Source organism: Gymnodraco acuticeps, unplaced genomic scaffold, assembly GCF_902827175.1.
Source record: "Gymnodraco acuticeps unplaced genomic scaffold, fGymAcu1.1, whole genome shotgun sequence".
NCBI lineage: Eukaryota > Metazoa > Chordata > Actinopteri > Perciformes > Bathydraconidae > Gymnodraco > Gymnodraco acuticeps.
This window is the reverse complement of record NW_022991720.1, coordinates 308,243-327,634: the sequence shown is the minus strand read 5'-3', so window position 1 is coordinate 327,634 and position 19,392 is coordinate 308,243. Positions and strand designations below refer to the sequence as shown.

At 42.1% G+C, this 19,392-nt stretch overlaps 2 protein-coding genes across 2 annotated transcripts in view; both read left to right on the top strand.

Annotated features, from left to right (window-relative positions):
- The window catches only part of LOC117534740 (zinc finger protein 239-like), a 311,675-nt gene that overhangs the window by 232,112 nt on the left and 60,171 nt on the right, over window positions 1-19,392 (top strand). The gene's annotated exons all lie outside the window — the stretch shown is intronic.
- LOC117534733 (zinc finger protein 708-like) overlaps window positions 18,544-19,392 on the top strand; it is a 36,925-nt gene continuing 36,076 nt past the window's right edge. Inside the window, exon 1 of the mRNA XM_034198979.1 lies at window positions 18,544-18,854. The gene's annotated coding sequence lies outside the window, so the exon portion shown is untranslated. The remainder of the gene's footprint in view (window positions 18,855-19,392) is intronic.

Here is a 19,392-nt window from a genome sequence, read left to right as displayed (position 1 = left end):
CTGGTGGGAGGGACTAAACGCAGGGAAACGACGCAAGTGAGGGAAGCAAGGATTTCATTTAATCGACCTGAGAAGCAGCCTTAGAGAAATGAGATGTCCTTCAACATGGCGCGCTAAAATTCATTTCCGGGTCACTACCGGAGGACCGAGGAGTCAAGGGCTGCGTTTCACTTCTCTTATTTTTCATTTCCTCGCTCGTCGGTCTCGGTATCACCGGAAGTTGATTTGTCTGCGCCATCTTGAGTAGCGTCCCATGGCTCTTATTTCTGCCGGAGGACCGAGGAGCGATAACAGAGGAACCACCAGACCATCCTCCGGTCAAATCCTCAGCCACTCACCCCGCCCCCTTACTGTGTATCGCTCACTGATTGGACGATGCAGCGCAAGCACTGATCTGATGCTTCTTGACATGAGAGCAGTTTCCCAGCAGAGTGAAGAAAATACATGAACCTCACGGGACTCACTCCTCAGTTTATACCGTGTTTTGTTTCAATTCATGTTTCATTTAGTTACAAATATGTGATATATCTGAACAACAAAGTGGTCAAAAATTATTTTCTTCAATTTTTGGAAACATTTTCATGATCGCTTTTTTCGTTTTACATTTTCATTTATTGTCATTTCCATTCAGTCAGTCATTAAGTGCTATTAAAATGTTAATGTGCTACATATCCACACAAACACACAAAGTGTGCAATCCAATGAATGTTAATCTAACTGGGTTTTGATAGATAACATATCTCTTTTTCTTCTCTCAATTATTTTATTTCTATTGTGCACTCTAATCAATATTAATCAAACTATTGTTCGTTTATACATTTTAAGAATGGCGTTTATCTTTTTTGAGAATGAGTTCTTATTTTACTTTATTCATTTGGGTCTACAACAGATGATACAAATGTTTGTGTCAGTAAATGTGTAGGCGGGGGACAGAGCTGGGTTGCGGTCGGATAGTTTAAAAATCAGCTCCTAAATTCGAACCCTATCGTCTATTCCTTGACCTCTGAGTAAAACGTCACGGGGTTAAGGGATAGTGGATAGGAGAATTCAAAAGGACTTAGGAGAAGAGACTGCGGTACTTTAGAGAATCCGAATGCACTTTCACTATCTGAGTGTTTATGATGCGCCAGCGGACGTCATTGTGTGCGTCTGCTGCTGTGGGGAAACTATGGAAACTACAGTTTTCTATACAGCGGACTACAACATGGATGTTCAATAAGAACGAGGGACTCCTGTGAACTCATCTAGAGACTCTGCACCGTGCTCTGATGCTGTTGCTTTATGCTTTATGAACGTGGACAACAGAGAAACATATTCTTCATGACCAAAGTTGGAATTGAAATAAAAAAGGAAAGTGAAACTTTTGCTCATCACCCTCTCCCTCCGGTCCACATTAATACAAATGATCCCAATACGTATGATTGTATAAACTATGAAAATATCTTAAAATCAATACAAATGTATTTATTATAAACGTTAGTCTTTAACACCTATCACTGTGTATATCACCATTCAAACATCTTTTAAAAGTTGAACAAACTCCACAGCTCAGTAAAGACTGTGAGATGTTGACTTTATTTGATCATTTCAGTAAAAACTAACGTTCATATTTCTCTTTTTGATTATAATACTGATGAACGTTCAGAACAAAGCACTTTGGCAACTTACCACATACGTTTTAAAATGCGTAATAAGCACCGTAACTTTCATGATATAATTTCTCCCATTATCGTTTGTGTCCGTGAACGGCCGACTGTTGTGTGACGGCAAATGCTGCGGCTGCAATGCATTGTGGGGCTGCATTTTCTCCTCTCCGTTCGGTTAGGGAGGTCCAGTGGTTCCTAAGCTAAAGGAGGTTATAAAGGAAGTTTGAAACCTCCTTTCCTTTCATTTGGAGAATTGGAACGGCACTTATAATGGCTGCCAGTGAGGGACTTCCGGGTCATTTCACTTGGTTAGGAAGGTTCCTAAACTAAATGGACTATTGGACTGGGCCCCGGTACTTTAGAGAATCGACTGCACTTTCACTATCCGACGTGTTTATGATGCGCCAGCGGACGTCATTTTGTGCGTCTGCTGCTGTGGGGAAACTATGGAAACTACAGTTTTCTATACAGCGGACTACAACATGGATGTTTAATAAGAACGACGGACTCACCAAGAGACTCTGCACCGTGCTCTGATGCTGTTGCTTTATGAACGTGGACAACAGAGAAACATATTCTTCACGACCAAAGTTGGAATTGAAATAAAAAAGGAAAGTGAAACTTATGCTCGTCACCCTCTCCCTCCGGTCCACATTAATACAAATGATCCCAATACGTATGATTGTATGAACTATGAAAATATCTTAAAATCAATACAGATGTATTTATTATAAACGTTAGTCCTTAACATCTATCACTGTGTACATCACCATTCAAACATCTTTTAAAAGTTGAACAAACCACACAGCTCAGTGAAGACTGTGAAATGTTGACTTTATTTGATCATTTCAGTAAAAACTAACGTTCATATTTCTCTTTTTGATTATAATACTGATGAACGTTCAAAACAAAGCACTTTGGCAACTTACCACATACGTTTTAAAAAGCTTAATAAGCACCGTAACTTTCATGATATAATTTCTCGGTCATAATCGTTTGTTTCGGTGAACGGCAGACTGTTGTGTGACGCAAATGCTGCGGCTGCAATGCATTGTGGGGCAGCATTTTCTCCTCTCCTTTCGGTAAGGGAGGTCCAGTGGTTCCTAAGCTAAAGGAGGTTATAAAGGAAGTTTGAAACCTCCTTTCCTATCATCTAGATAATTCGAACGGCACTTATCATGGCTGCCACTGAGCGACTTCCAGGTCATTTCACTCCGTTAGGAAGGTTCCTAAGCTAAATGGACTATTCGACTTCAGCCCTTCTGTCAGACGATCAGCTGTGCGGCGTCATCACAAACGGATGTCGCTTCACGTGATGCTCCGGAGGAAACGACGTCCCATTGCTCTTAAAACTCATTTCCCTGCTTCTCGTGGTTTCCTTGCGTCTCTCCATGCTTCCCTGGTGGGAGGGACTAGTCGCAGGGAAACGACGCAAGTGAGGGACGCAAGGAATCCATTTAACCGAAATAAAACGCAGCCCGGGTCTCAATTCAGGGGTTGCATCCTTCGAAGGGTGCATTCGTAGACCGCATACGTCACTTCCGCCGAAAGAAGGCTGTCCCAATTTTTTTAAAAGACGAGAGTCCTCCGAATGCGGCCTACTTTTCCCCAATTTGAAGGATACATCTGATGTACACTCCGCGGCCTACCATATCCCAGGGTGCAATGCGCGCAGGGAAGAGTGAGGTTTTTTCGAATGAAATGGCTTCCGGTCTCCCAGCAGAGTGGATTTAAAAGCAGCAGCAAGCGGAGGAATCACTAATAAATGTGAGTATTGGGTTTTAACTTACTTTAAATTAACTAACGTCACACACGTCAAACCCAAGGGGCATTAAAACGTACATTTTCGTTAAATAATACGGATAAATATGTGACGTTAGTGACGCTAACTAGCTAGCTGGACGTACTGCACTGTTGTTTACACTTATTTTTAATTCAATTCAGAATTTTACTAAAGTCATACAGAGATCTTGGCTCTGTTATAGATAATGTTGAGATATAACATACAGACATGTAGTGTATGACTCCATGTATTACTGTGTACCATATATTGTTTATGTAAGTAGCTGCGACTACTAACTGTGTTCATTGGTTAGTGCTGTACCACATGATTGTGATGTCACTACCTGGGGTATAAGACCGTTGGAAGTCACGCCCCTTCTCTCTCTGTCCTCAAGCCTCTTGAGATGTGTGCCTATAATAAATAACGCTGTGATGAATGGCTAAACTTGAACTGCTGAGATTATTCACCTTTCTGCTGCAGGAGACAACAGGTATAAGTCTAAATCTGCGAACAGGTTATGGGCCCAGATACGAGGAATTATTCTACAGTTCGAAGCGCACGTGCGATAACAAGGCGAGAAGATTGCCTGTTGGCAATGGTTAGCATAGGAGTAGCTAGTTAGTCACGTGTTAAGCTAGTTTAGCATCGGGAGAACCGAGGGAAGCACGGTGGTGCTGGACCTGGAGGTGCTGACCTGGGGTCAGTGGGACATCATCTGGGCAGGTTTAGGGGAAGAAGGAGAATATAAACTGTTATAATCACAGCTATTAAGATTTGAACACTAATATTGTTAACAATCAATCTATACAACATGCTTTTGTTCATTTAAAAAAATTGTACTTGTTAACTTACTAATGTAACATTACTGGGGGCTAAAGGAACAGCTTCATTTTATTTACCTGGCCATGGTCCTCTTTAATTCATCGCCGAGTGATCTCCAAAAAATGTAAAAGGAAAGTTTCTGGATCCTTTTCAGCTAAGTTAGCTTGTAAGCTAATTTGCTAGCAGGCTGCTGGAGCAGCGCAACTGAACAGCGTGTATCACGTGACGTAAATACGAAGCGCTCCATAAGCTAGACCAGGGGTGGGCAAGTAAGTTTGGCCGTGGGCCAATTTTTTGCTGAGCCACAAGATGGCGGGCCAGAACATAATCAAAGCCTAATTCAAGGAATTTATTTTGGTAAGAGGGCGCAGCGCCTCTGTTCCCCGGTTCAGAAAAAAACTCTGATATCGCTGATAACCCTCCCCATCAACACTCTGATGCGCAGTCAGATCCGCTGATTGGTTCACTGATGATATAGGCGCCCAATCCAGAGCCTCTGGCTAGACCTGCCCAAAGGGAGGCTCGTCCTCTCTAGCCCCATTTCAGTCCCAAAGCCAGGGCTATTATCTGTATTTTAACAGACTTATCTTTTAAATTGAGGTGTATTTATTGTTCTCTTCAAAGTTTATTTTTCACTGAAATCTTAGGGAGGATGGTCCTCCCTTTCCTCAATGGACGAGCCTCCACTGAGTAAAGTATAGAGTTATTAACTAGGTAGCAGTGTTATTTAACATACTTTTATTGTCAAGTATTGTCAAGTTCTCTGGGTTTTTGGCATTTATTTGAGTGTTTGCCCACATTTGAGAGGCTTGAGGGGCAACAGAGGACGCATGGACAACTGGAATCCTTTTTCCTTTTCTTTATTTCAACTTTTCAAGGACACATTAGGATTCTTTCAGATTGAAAACCTTTAAAGCATGTTTTGCTTTGCAATTTAATATATTATAACCTAAATTAATCAGTAAGTATTTTACTCAAACTCAATGTATTTAATAGTTAAATAAGTACTTTAATTGACCTGGTTCCCCACAACCACACATTTGCCTTATGTGACCCGCTCTATCGAAATCAGTCGGAAGTCGCAACGGCTCATTTCAAAATAAACGTGGATTTGCGTACAAAAATAGTTTTTCGGGGTTCGGGTGTTTAGTTTGAAACAAACACAATACACACAAACGCAAAAATGCACAAACACACACGCACACACACTCGCGAGCTTCCCCCAGACCAGTAATCCAAAGCAGTATTGTCACTCTCCAAAGGTCTAAAGAGGAAAGTTGACGGTGAAAACAGGGCATTTAAAGAGGACTGGACAGCGAACTATGCGTTCATCCTACCTGGTTTCATCAATACAAAGCCGTTGTGTCTTATCTGCAATGAAGTTGTGGCTGCTTGCAAAGAATACAATATTAAGCGGCACCACATGACGAAGCATGACACCTTCAAAGTGGCCTTTTGTAGTGTCCCGTCAATTATGTTAAGTTTTGTCATGTTTGTGTTAGTTTAGTGTATGTTCCACTTCCTGTTTTATTTTGTACTCACCTTGTCTCATTCCAGGTCCCTTTACTTCCTGCTCTGGTTCCTTTTCCCGCCATTGTCAATGTCTGCCCCGCCCCTGATTGTTTCCACCTGTGCCCACTTACCTCATGTATATATTGTCCTGTCTCCCCTTGTTAGTTGTCGGTTTGTCTTGTTCATTGTCCCAAGAAGCCAGATCTAAGCCATTGCTTAAAGAGATTCAGAGTTTTGCCTTTTTCCCTCCATGAGAGCGTTTTACTTTTGTCAGTTTGTTATTTCCTCTAAAAGAGTGATTTTGTTTTTTGCAAGTAAAGATTATTTTTCTTCAAACCTTTTTTTTGTCTCTGGGTTGTGCATTTGAGTCCTCCAAGCTATTAAGTCAAGGTTCCTAACACCTTTCCACCCAAGACAGAGGCACGAAAGCGCAAGATTGAAGCACTGACAGCAGGTTATGCGCACAGCAGCAGGATCCCGGTGCGAGGCCTCACAGCCCAACAGAAAGTGACAACTGCGTCCCTAAAGGCGTTGCGGGTGCTCAACCGGCCATTCACTGATGCAGAGGTTTTCAAGGAGGTGATGGTGACCGTTTTGGAGGAACTGGCCACAGACAAGACCATGGATGGTGTCATTGCGTCAGTGAAACAGGTGTCCCTCTCTGCGAGGTCCGCTATACGCCGCATAGAAGCACTGTCGGACGCTGTGCAGGGGGTAATTTTCAAGGGTCTCAGTCAAGCCAATTAATTTTCCTTAGCCATTGACGAGAGCACTGACAGTACAGATGTAGCCCAGTTGTGCGTCAATGTTAGATATTTTGATGGAAAGGAGTTCAGGGAAGAGCTGCTGTCTCTTATTCCATTAGAAGGGCACACCACTGGGGACGTTATATTTACGAAACTGGAAGAGTTGTTTAGGCTGCATTCATTGTCATTTGAGAGGGTTAACCTAATCGTGACAGACGGGGCTCCTGCTATGGTGGGAAAGCACAGAGTTTTGGTAAGCAGGTTGAAGGAGCACGCCCCCCAAATGCATGGACTGCACTGTCTCATCCACCAGAGTGTCCTTTGCGCCAAACTCAGTGGTGAGCTAAAGGAATTTATGGACAAAGTGATGCGTGTCATTAATTTTGTCAGGGGTACATCAAGCACCCAGCATCGGCTTTTCCGACAACTTGTGGCTGAGTCAGAAGAGGCCACCCACGATGACCTGCTGCTTCACAATGATGTGCGCTGGTTGAGCAAAGGGAAAGCGTTGGACTGCTTCTGTGCGCTACTGGATGAGGTCAAGGCGTTTATTGGATTCAGCAAGATTAGGGCAGCAGCTGACCACCTTGCCCTTCTGGGAGACGAAAAGTTCATGTCCAATGTAGCATTTTTAGCGGATATATTTGGCCACCTAAACCAGCTTAACCTGCAGCTACAGGGGAGAGGCAAAACCATAGACATGATTGAAAAGCTTGAATCCTTCACGAGGAAGCTGGAGTTGTTCGAGTCAGACATATCCACTGGCAGGCTCCTCCATTTCAGTACACTAAGCGCGTTTCCACTGCAGGCCTCGCTCGGCCTCGCTCGGTTTGGTTAGGCCAGGGGTGCCCAACCTTTTTTGAACCGAGAGCTACTTTTAAATTTGCCAGTCTGCCGAGATCTACCAGTCCAAATAGAGAGGCGTAGCCATTACTGACAGCCAGGTAAATACACACTTCTACTTGTATAAAACTGACCTTTGTACGATGAATACTTCATAAAATACTGCAGATCCTTTATTTTACCTCTTTCTAATCTACACACATACAAGTATTTAACTGAAGTTACACAACAGTGTTGTTGATACGGAGTTGGAGTTTATTCACACGTCACATACTACAGTGGGTAATGTTTTCAAGAAACATTGAACAGTGCTGCCACATATGACACAGGAAAAAAGAAAAGACTCTGAACCCTTTCTTTGCCATTATATAAAAATAGTGTTGCTGCAAAAGTATAAATTAGGCTTACTAATAAGACAACTCAGATCTGAAGCTACACAGGAATCTGCTGCCAAAGTGCAATAAAAAAGACACAATTAATAGAATCAAACCCTTTTTTTGTTGCATTTTAGTCGAGTATAAAAAGAAATGCCTTTAAAATAGGATGCAAGCAACACTAGTTTCTTAACCTGAATTGATAATAGACTATAATCAATTTAAGTTTGCATTCTTATACCATTTTGTACAATAATTATAATGAATAAGTTCAAACAAACTAAAACTTACAGCTGATTAATAACGGTATCTAACTTGAGTTTTTATTATATCAAAAACCTGTTGAAATGCTTCTGTTATTTTACTGTCCCCAAAAAGCGCGTCAGCAGCCTCCGGGAAAGCTTCTTTCACAACTTCGCCGTCTTTGAAAGACTTCATGTGTTTCGCAAGAACGTGACTGACACGATAAGATGCTATGGTAGCAGCCTTGCTCTTGTTGTTGGGCCTGGTGAAAATGGACTGCTGTGCATTTAGCTGTCCTTTCAGGCCCCTCCCCTTTTGGAGCGTAGGGCAGAATTAGGAGGGAATTCCGTCTCGTAGCGTTTGTGCACTGTTTTGAAATGCCGCTCCTAAATGACCCTTCTTCGATAAAGCCACGCTCGCATTGCAGATGAGACAGATGTACTTTGAATTGGAATAGATACAAAAATAATCATCCTCCCACTCGGAGTGAAAATTATATATTTTGGGCTTTTTTGCTTCTGCCATAATTATGTGTGTGCGGACTGTCACTCCTGTTGACATGGACAACGTCAGCGAAATAGTGCCCACTGCCCACCAGCCACGTGGGGTCACGCCGGCCAATCACAAAGCTTTGGTGCGTTCAAGTGCATTATTCTGGCACGGGAAGATCATGTTATAGGACATTAACGATAAAACAGAATATTGCTGTTCTATTTTTAGATTGATTGATTGATTAAAAAGTGTATTAACAGCTTGTATATTGGGTACAGTACAGCTCAAAACATACAATTGTTAAGGGGATGCAGACCAGAGAAAGACTTTCGTCTTGTTTACATCAGGGTCCCCCATTTCCAATTCATCATGTCATTTAAGACATATAAGACATATTTGACATACAGATGGCTTATTTACAATTTACATACAGGTGGTTTTTTACATACAGATTGCTTATTTACAATTTTCATTTTAGATTTCGTTCAAATACATCCTAACCGGACATTTAAGACATACCAAGTCTACAGATATACAGTTAGTAACAGAGTCTAAAATGCGAGTATATACATAGATGGGGGGGGGGGGAAGCTGTCCATTGAACGACAGGTTGAGATTTGTACCATTACCGGGGCCAGTTTTGCAATGCTCTCCCCCGAAGGTGCTCTTTAAGAGAGGTTTTGAAGGTAAGTATAGTTTTACTTTCCTTTACAGTTGTGGGAAGAGCGTTCCACCTTGATGTGGCATAATTGCGAAACGTGTATTCCCTCTTTTTTGTGCCAAATCTGGGTTTCACATGATTTGTGGAGCTCCCTCTGGTGTTATGATCATGGTATTCCTTGACCTTTGGGAAGAATTTTGACATGTACATGGGTACCATAGGGGTGTAGTGGATCTTGTAGACCAGGCCCATTGCAAGTAGCTGTACTCTGTTGTCTACTCTAAGCCATCCTAGGTTGTCAAAGTGGGCAGAGGTGAGGTGGGTTCTAGATGAAAGGTCAAGCAGTAGTCTGACCAGTTTATTTTGCGATGTTTTATTTTTAGCGCCTTGGAGGTGCTATGGTACCATGACGTGCAAGCATAGTCATAGTACCCTTGAATGAGTGCTCCTGCCAGAGTTTTCAGGGTGTTCTTGTTTACCAGAGAGGAGATCCGGTATAGGAATCTAGTTCTTTGATTGACTTTTTTTATTACATTGGATGCCATTTTGTCACAGGAGAGGTTTGCCTCAAGAATAGATCCTAGGTATGTAATTTCCTTCTTACTTGTGACAATAATGTCGCCCACTGCAACTGAGAAGTCGTCGGATTTGCTGAGATTATGTTTCGAACCGAAGAGAATGGACTCTGTTTTACCCAGGTGTAATGATAATTTATTATCGGCGAGCCAGGTGCAGATTCTGCCGAGCTCGGAGCTGAGGGTTTTTTCAACCTGCAACCTGTTCCTGTCAGAGACCAGCAGGGCTGAGTCGTCCGCGAACAGGAACAAGTTGCAGTCACATGCTGATGACATGTCATTTACATAAATTAGGAACAGTAACGGACCCAATATGCTTCCTTGTGGAACACCACAGCTCACTGGGAGTGGGGGGGACAGAGTACCGTTTACCTCCACCATCTGTTCTCTCCCCTCCAGGTAGGATTGCATCCAGCTCACCGATAGTTTATCAAAACCAAGACACATCTCGCGATCGACTGGGAATCTCCCCGCGATCGACCGGTCGATCGCTATCGACTGGTTGGGCACCCCTGGGTTAGGCCTTATTAGGCCCGGCTCACTTTAATGCTGCGCTTCCATTACAGTTTAGGAACTGGGGCAGTTACTATAGTAACGCAGTGTAGGCGGAGCCGTGACGTCATCTTCAATGAGAGCCCCAGAAAAACAACACAGCCGTTAGCTCTTAGCGCTCACAGCTCTTCATATCTGTTCAGAAACTAGACAAAAGTTAAACAAGTACAAACCACAGACTGTCTGTGTCATGGCGAATACAGTCGCTGGTTTATTTATGTCTGTTTAGGCCGTTGTTGTGAGTGTGGACGGTCGGAGCATATATAACGTTAGCTTAGCCAAGCTCCATTTAGAAAGCACGCATTTTAAAAGGGTTTTTCGCCTGCCGTCTGTCTGCAGACTTGTCAAAGCATTAATTCATGGTTCTTACTAACCGGTATCAGTATGTTGTTACTTCGGCATAATTTTGAAACGTGTATTACAATTAAATCACGGTCAAATATGTTCATCTTGTTGTAGTTGTAGCCGCCTTGCCAGCGATTCTCTCTCTAGTTTAGCATACGCAGCCCGACTCAGCCTGGTTGTTCCTGGCCCTAGAACCACGATTTAGTCGGGCCAGAAAAAAGGTGAAAAAGTAGCCCCGGGCCAAAACTAGGCCAAGTGGAAACGCAACCAAAAACGGGCCCCGCACGGCTCGGCACGCTTAAAGCGAGCTACCCGCTGCAGTGGAAACGCGCCATAAAATCACAGGCACTGGGACAAGTGACAGAGCTGATGGTAGACTTCATCAAGCAGCTACGAGCCAACTTCACGTCAAGGTTTGAGGACTACTCCATCCCAAAAGACATCATTGCCTTTGTACGCGATCCTCTCACAGTCCGACCAAGTGGAGACTTCACCTCCCAGCCGAAACAAATGATCCCCTCCTTAGACGAGGCTGCATTAGAAATGGAGCTAATTGATTTTCAAACAAGCTCCCTGGTCAGCGATGCGCTCAGAAGTGCGGAGTCTGTGAGTGCCTTTTGGGTGGGAAGCTCAGAGGAGTATAGCACGAACAAGAGACTCACATTTTATGTGCTCACAATGTTCCCTTCCACCTATACATGCGAGTCGTCCTTTTCTTCAATGAATGCGATACAGACGCACGAGAGGAATCGATTGACGCATAAAAACCTTGAGAACTGCCTGCGGATTAAAGTGACGTCCATATCACCAGATATCCAAAAAATAGCGACCGTTGGGAGATGTCAGTTTTCACATTAAGTGAGTACCAAGCCTGTCGTAATTGTATTTAATAGCCTAATTATTATATTTTTTATATTTTTGAATGAATAGCTCATTGTAATTATTATCCCTAATGTAGCGTGTTTGCTCTGTCGTTTCAGGAGCATAATGCACCACCACTCCTCGCCCTCCATGATCAAGCGGCTTCTCCAATTTTGTTGTCAATGTTTTGCCTGAACTTTGTTACTGTTCACATATAAGTAAACATTACGTTTGAATGATTTAGTGAGCTGGTTTTTATTTTTTTCAAACCACACACCGAATGTTGGCTATTTCAGCCCCACGCGCTGTCCACCTATTGATCCACTATCAGCGTCAGTCAGTGTTGTGCTAGTTACTGAAAACCAGTAACTAATTACCATTACTAGTTACTTCATTTCAAAAGTAACTCAGTTACTTTACTGATTACTCACACCAAAAAGTACTGCGTTACTGTAAAAAGTAACTTTTAGTTACTTAAAAAAAGGGCTCCCATTAATGCCCTTATAGCCTTCATTTCAGTACTGTTATTGCATTGGAGAATAATACAATCTGTTGATTAACTTGACATGCCTTATATCATTTTTGTATATTCGTTCTCCAGGTAGTTGGAAAAAGTTTTCCGTCCCATATACCGTGTGCCGCCCGGACATGGTATCATGCTAACTAGCTCCCTGAAAGCGGGTGACTCCACTGTAGCAATAGTCTGCATGTGTTCTACAACATACCGTGCAATGGCTTTATCGACTTTTCCCTGGCTAGCAGTCCCTTGGTTAAAATCCAGGCGCTGTTGCTTATGTGGAGGTGGAGTGGCGTCGGCTGAGTCTCTGTGGTCTTAGCTACTAGCTTCGTCCCAGCATGTTGTTTCTGCAGATGTTTTAACAGATTTGAATTGCTGGTTTGGGCAGTAGATAGGATCTTTGACCCGCCAGGACACAACTTACATTTAACAGAAACTTTCTTTTCTTTGTGCTCGACAAAAGTGAAATAGTGAGAATATCTCCAGGTGGAGAAACTAGATTTGAGCTCCGCCGCCGCCATGATAGTCTTGTTGGTAAACAACACAAACACGCCCACAGCCCGTCTCCGCATATGACACAGGAAGTATTTAAGTACATTTGCTCAAGTACTGTACTTAAGTACAGTTCTCATCTCTGTTCGTCTGGCTGTTGACTATATAAATAAACTAACGCAGTAACGGAGTAACGCACCAGATAGTAACGGTAACTGAGTTACTGAATTTAAAAAGTAATGCGGTAGAGTACTAGTTACTGCCAAAAATAGCGGCGTTACAGTAACGCGTTACTTTGTGACGCGTTACTCCCAACACTGGCGTCAGTGCACCCCGCAGCCTGTGCCTGTGCTGTGTGTCATTCACTCTCAACATGGATAAAGTACAATAAGCATTCTTCAGGTGTTGGTAGATTCTCTATTCGGACATTATAGCCTATATGTGCGACTGTCGATCCGATGTTGTAAAAAAAAAAAAGATTATTCTCAAAATTACAGGCCAAATATTATCCGCCTGTTGCCGACCCATGAGCTAGACCGTCTCATTTCGTAGGCCGCACGGTCCAGCCGGTCTACGTGGGCCGCAGCTCAAACAAGCCAATAGCCTATTGGCAATAGGCTTGTTTGAGACGAGCTGCGGCTCGCCTCGAATGTAGACGAGAATAGCCGATCGCAGCCGGGGGAGGTCTCAAAAAGCTCGCCTAAAGTTGGACAGCTCGGAGTCAGCTTCTTCTTCTTTTTCTTCTTCTCTCGGTTTTTTCTTCTTCTTCTTTAGTGTTTATTGGCGGTTGGCAAACCAACTTGTAGGTGCATTACCGCCACCAACTGGACTGGAGTGTGGACAAGAGACTATGCAGAAAACAATAAACAAAACAAACAAAACAAAGAACCAAAACTCTAGATTATTTTACATGCCTACATGAGACGTTGAAATCTCGCGGGACAAAGACGCCCGCAGCCTTGAGAACGAGGCGCGGTCATGGATGTATAATAAGAACTGGATACAGCGTGGGAGGCGGGGCCTCATTCATTCCTATGAGAGTTGCTCAATGGCGCATGATGACAAAATGGCCCAACTTTTGAGAGAGCGTAACGTCACAGATTACCCGGCATGCCTGAGAAGTACCCGTATGTGCACTCATAGAGCATGCGCAACTGTAACCACGCCGCCCAAAAGGCTCGTTCACATTAGGCACGTGAATTTGCGTACACGTAACAGCACCGCGCGTTCATGACAGCATGGTACTGGATTTATATTAACGAGGCGGCAGTTAGCAGCTAGCGGCTAGCTAGTAAATTATGCTAAGTTACACATCAATCGTTATGTACTTTATATTACGCTGACATCAGGATCTAGTGATATCCAAGCAACAGAGCTTCATTTAGCATGATACTTGTGTGGGTTGTACATGAAACCACTTGGTAATATATACAAATGTATATGTTGAAGCATGATCAATTGTGAGTTAAAACTTTATCTAAAAATTAAAGCTGATGATGGATTACTGTGGTGGAGTTAAAATAACAATAGCCTATTTCTTTTTGAAATGTGATGGAGTAAAAGGAGAGTAACTGTGATTATTCATGTTAAGTAGCCCACAAGTAACTAAAACAATTGCAAGTGCAATAAGAAGCTACAGGAACGTTAATCTACGTCGGTAATATTAACTTTATTTAATAAAACATTTACGGTATAAGATTTACATCATACAGCCCATGTAGTATAATATTTTACAAATTATTAATTACAGCAAACATGTGCAATATATCCATTATTACAGCTCCATGGGCAGTAAGGCGATATGGTCCGTTGTTATTGTGCATCCATGGGTAAAGAGAAACTCATGTAGTGCTGAACACCTAACATGAACGTGCCGGGCGGCGCGGTCCCGTATGTTAGATGCGCGTTCATAATGCCAAGGGAAATAACTCTCAGAATAACGTTATTAGCACATTTTACAACTTGAGGAACGAATGTTTTTAATAAGGGGCTATACAAACGTTCATACTGGGTAGGTTTATTTAGTTTTAAAAAATTATCCAACGAGTTACAGACCACTCTTTCCCCATGTAAGTCAATGGGAAAAAGTGTTTCCGGGCCCAGCAACCTAAAGGAAGTGTAGTACCGCCGTTTGACCAGCACGAATATTCTCATCAGACTCCGGCGCACTTCCTATGGGCTTGGGCGTGATGAGGTGGCGCAGTTCCTCTGCACGAGCTGAAGAAACGATATGCTTGATGGGAAACGACTCGCTGGTATCTCGAGCTGAGCGCTCATTGGTGGTTTTTACCCCGTGCTGGTGATGAAACTCTCCAATTGGCTCGGCAAAAGTTTGTTGTTGTTTTGTGTCAGTTTTACGTCGCCACATCCATTCCCATTTTTCATCATTGTTCCACAATGTTTATTAAAATTAATATCTATATTTGCACTGCTTACCGTTTTCATGCTTTATATATCTTAGCATATTCATACACATTGTTCATACTGCTCACAGGCTGCTGTGTATATCTAGTGTATTCATACCCCTCACTGTTTATTCATCATTCAATTCATTCTATATTTTATTCTGTAGATTGTGGACATTACTTTTCACTTTACTGCTTGTTGCACCTGGTTAGAAGCTAAAGTGCATTCCGTTGTCTCAGTACCTGTAATATGTGCAATAACAATAAAGTTTAATCTAATCTTGAGCAGGAACAAATGTATTTACTTAGTACATATCTGACATTAACGATTAAACACGTGTGCATTCTTTATAAATGCAAACCGAGTCAAGCCGACTCCGGAGGTGGCAGTATGCACCTTCAAGCTGTAGAAGAAGAAGAAGAAGAAGAAGAAGAAGAAAAGAAGAAAAGAAGAAGAAGAATGAAGAAGAAGAAGGAGAAGAAGAGAGAAGACGACAAGAAGAATAATAATAATAAGAATAAGAAGAAGAATAGGATCCGAAGAATAAGAAGACAGAATCCAGCAGCATAAAACTCGCTCCCGTCCTAAGAATAATAATCCGAAAGAAGAGAGAGAAGAGACAGAAGAAAGAGAAGAAGCCGTCCGACTGACTTCAGCCGACCTTTTTGAGACGTCCCCCGGCTGCGATCGGCTATTCTTGTCTACTTTCGAGGCGAGCCGCAACGCGTCTCAAACAAGCCTCTCGCCTCACTCTCAAGTCTGCGCGGCGCGTCTTTGTCCGCGAGATTTCAACGTCTCATGTAGGCGAGCCTCCAGAGCAAGTCGGACAAAATGACAAACCATCATGCAACGCAAGACGTTGATCGCAATTGCGCAGGTCTGCGTCGGTCTCGCTTGTCTCAAACAAGCCTTATTTATTCCTATCAAAACAGCAGCTGGGTCACATGATCTGTCCCAGGTCAGCTGACTGGATCAGACCAATAGGAACAGGTTAAAAAAATGATATTAAATTGTGTCATTTTTAATAAAAACATCCATCAACACGAAGCCTCTTTTGTAATTGTCCAATAATGAGACAATTGTTGTCTTTCTTTAACTAGTAAAGCAGACTGCAATGCGATATTAAATAACGTCCCTGTTATAAAGTCAAGTGCAACAAATACTTCAGACATCTCCGAACACTTCCCCTGGTGGTTTCACTACATTAATAACATCTGTTAAATGTATAAAGGCTTTTTCATCAAGGGTTTTCTTTTTTAATTGCATTTGCTTAATTTGAGTGAATATTCTTTAAGCCCCCGAGCCTTTACTCTCCGATTTTTACATAAAAATGGAATTATGGATTATAAATTAAAAAAATGATTACCCAGAAACATTATCAACCTATGGATTAACCGATTCAGCCGCGTTTTTTCTCATTTTAATGCCATTGAACACGTTTTTTGATCAGATTGATAGCTACGGTGAGACGATCTCCCTAGAAGCTCCGTAAAGGTAAGTGTTGTGATGTCTGTGTTTGCTTCCCTTGTCAAGAGTTCGGATCGCTCAGTGATGATACTATACCTATATAATCTGTGGAACCTCAGCTTTAATCGGATATCTTGTAAGTGCAGCTACGATAAGTAATAAGGGTACTTTTATCTTGAGTTCTGTGCCAAAGTGCGTTAGCATTTTCGCTCAGGGGTCATTTAGATGCTTCTTATGAGACTCGTGTTTTGTTTTGGTATAAATGGTTTATATGGTCAGTTAGCTGAGATTATTTCCGTTAATCTGGTATAACACATTAATAGGTTCTTAAATATTAAGATGCTCTGAGACACATTGTCGTAAAAAAAAAAAAAATCCCCCAACGAGGGGGAATTTGGTTTAAGGAACTGTTTTTTATGAAAATTAACGTTTGAAACAAATAATGTATTTAATTCTTATTTTTACCACTTTGTGTTTTTAGTTTTAGTAAACATTTTATTTTCATATTACATTTCTTTAAATATATTTTTTCATGTTTTTGTGATTTATTTATATATTTTATTTTATTTATTTCATTATTATATTTTCTGTTTTATTTTGTTATTTGTTGACTAAATGTCTAATTCAATATTGTTTTCAAGTTTTATATAAAAATGTTTGAAAACAATAATGCATTTAATTCTTATTCGTATCACTCAGGGTTTCCAATGACATTATGACGGCATCGGATGCAGGTGATTGCGTGGTTCTGGTGTTGTTGGACCTGAGTGCAGCGTTTGACACAGTGGACCACGCCATCATGCTATAGACTCAGGGAGTGGGTAGGCATCTCAGGGTCTGCCCGTCAGTGTTTTGCCTCGTACCTCAGTGGGAGAAGTTTCTCCGTGGCCGTGGGCCCGTTCTCATCACACAGCACTCCCCTATCCTGCTGCCTGCCCCAGGGTTCTGTGTTAGCCCCCCTTCTTTTGGCCCTTTACATGCTCCCATTAGGCCCCTTAATTAGCCAATTCAAGGGTGTCTCGTATCACTGTTACGCAGATGATATCCAGATATATTTCTCTTTCAAACCCGTCAAAACGGAGAATTTAAACACCCTGATTACATGTCTGTCTGCCATTGAGGAGTGGATATCAAGCAACTTCCTACAGCTCAGCTCAATGCATCAAAAACGGAAGTCTTGATCTCAGCGGCTGATAACATCGCCTCTAAGGTAGCAAGCCACTTGGGTTCATTTAGTGGTAACGTTAGGGCAAACATAAAAAACCTTGGTGTAACCTTCGATCAGTTTATGCTACTAGACAAACACATCAAACTCCTGACCCGTACCTGTTTTTTTCCACCTCAGGAACATTGCCAAGCTCAGGAGCTTTCTATCCAATGCAGAACTGGAGATGGCTATCCATGCCTTTATTTCATCCCGGCTTGATTACTGTAATGCTCTGTTCTCCTGCCTCAACAAAACATCAATAAACCGGCTACAACAGGTCCAAAATGCTGCAGCCAGATTACTCACGCGGTACAAAAAAACATGCCACATCACTCCGATCCTTTCTGCCCTGCACTGGCTCCCTGTCCATCTCAGAACCCAATGTAAGGTATCGGTTTACACATATAGAGCTGGCCATGGCCAAGCCCCCGCCTACATTAACGACCTTATCCACCCTCACAGGACAACCCGGGCCCTGAGGTCCTCCGAGCAAGGCCTCTTAAGGGTGCCCCGAATCAGGCTAAAAACTAAGGGGGACCTTGCCTTTGAGGCGGTGGTCCCTATGGAAGGAACTCCCCCAGAAACTGAGAGCCTCTGTCTCAGTGGAGGTTTTTAAGGGACAGCTAAAGACTCACCTTTTCCGACATGCTTTTGGGGCGTTGGAGGAGGTGAGATTGTAGCTGTTTTTCATTGGTGCTTTATCCTATCTTTTACTGGATGTGTTTTATGCTTTTTATTATAAACAAAAACATTTTTCCCAATGTTTAAAATCTGTCCCATGTTTATATATTATTATTTTGTATTATTATTATTATTATTATTATTATTATTATTATTATTATTATTATTATTATTATTATTATTATTAATAATAATAATAATAATAATAATAATAATGTAATTATTTATTTTAACACCGTTAGTTGTTTCACCACAGGGGGCAGTGAAATTATGTTTAAAAGAAAAACTAAAATCCCAAAATGCATTGCGGCGGTCAGTTTCTAGCTTCCGGTCCTCAGAAGCTCCACGTTGCTAACATACGTTGATGCAGATCTTATACCGAATGTAATGTATTTAAGAGACTTTTAAAACACATACAAATAGTTAGGTTATCCCTGGAGGGTGATTTATCCGTGCTTTCATCCGTTAAACCGTGTTTTTGTTGCCGTTTTTTGTTCGTAGCTTTTTATACCACGTCGCTGATCGGTAAACATAAGTAAAGGCATTAAAGGGAGATTAGTGTGTTTAACGGCAGTGTTTTATCAAGGAGAAGAAAGACTGAAGAACCAGGACGAAGAGGAGAGAGAGAGGTAACGTGTGTGTGTGTGTGTTTTTAATGACTTTATACTGCAGGTTCGCTTTAAAAGTAGAAGTAGTCAGATCTTGTACTTGAGTACTTAGAAGTACTAGGATCTTGTACTTGAGTACAAGTAGAAGTACTCAGATATTGTACTTGAGTACTTAGAAGTACTCAGATCTTGCACTTGTAAAAGTAGAAGTACCAGACTGTAGGAATACTCTGTTATAGACAGGGGTGCACATAACCTTTTTGCCCTGGTTCTCAAAGCAGCACCTGGAGATGTTGCTTGGTGCTCATCCTTAAAATGAAATAAACCGTAACTTTTGAGGGGTCTTGACTTTATTTGCCAGACACACGGCACTGAACACACATGCAGAGGTGAACACAAGACAACATTAGCACGACCAGTAATCCTACAAGCTGTCATCACTACCCTCCTGACTGTTCTCCTCACTGTCTTCCTCTCTGTCAGACATGGTAGCTGATGATGTAGGCCTACTACTTTCTCTCTGGTTGAGTCTGTGATTAGCTGCTTGCATCCACAAGTC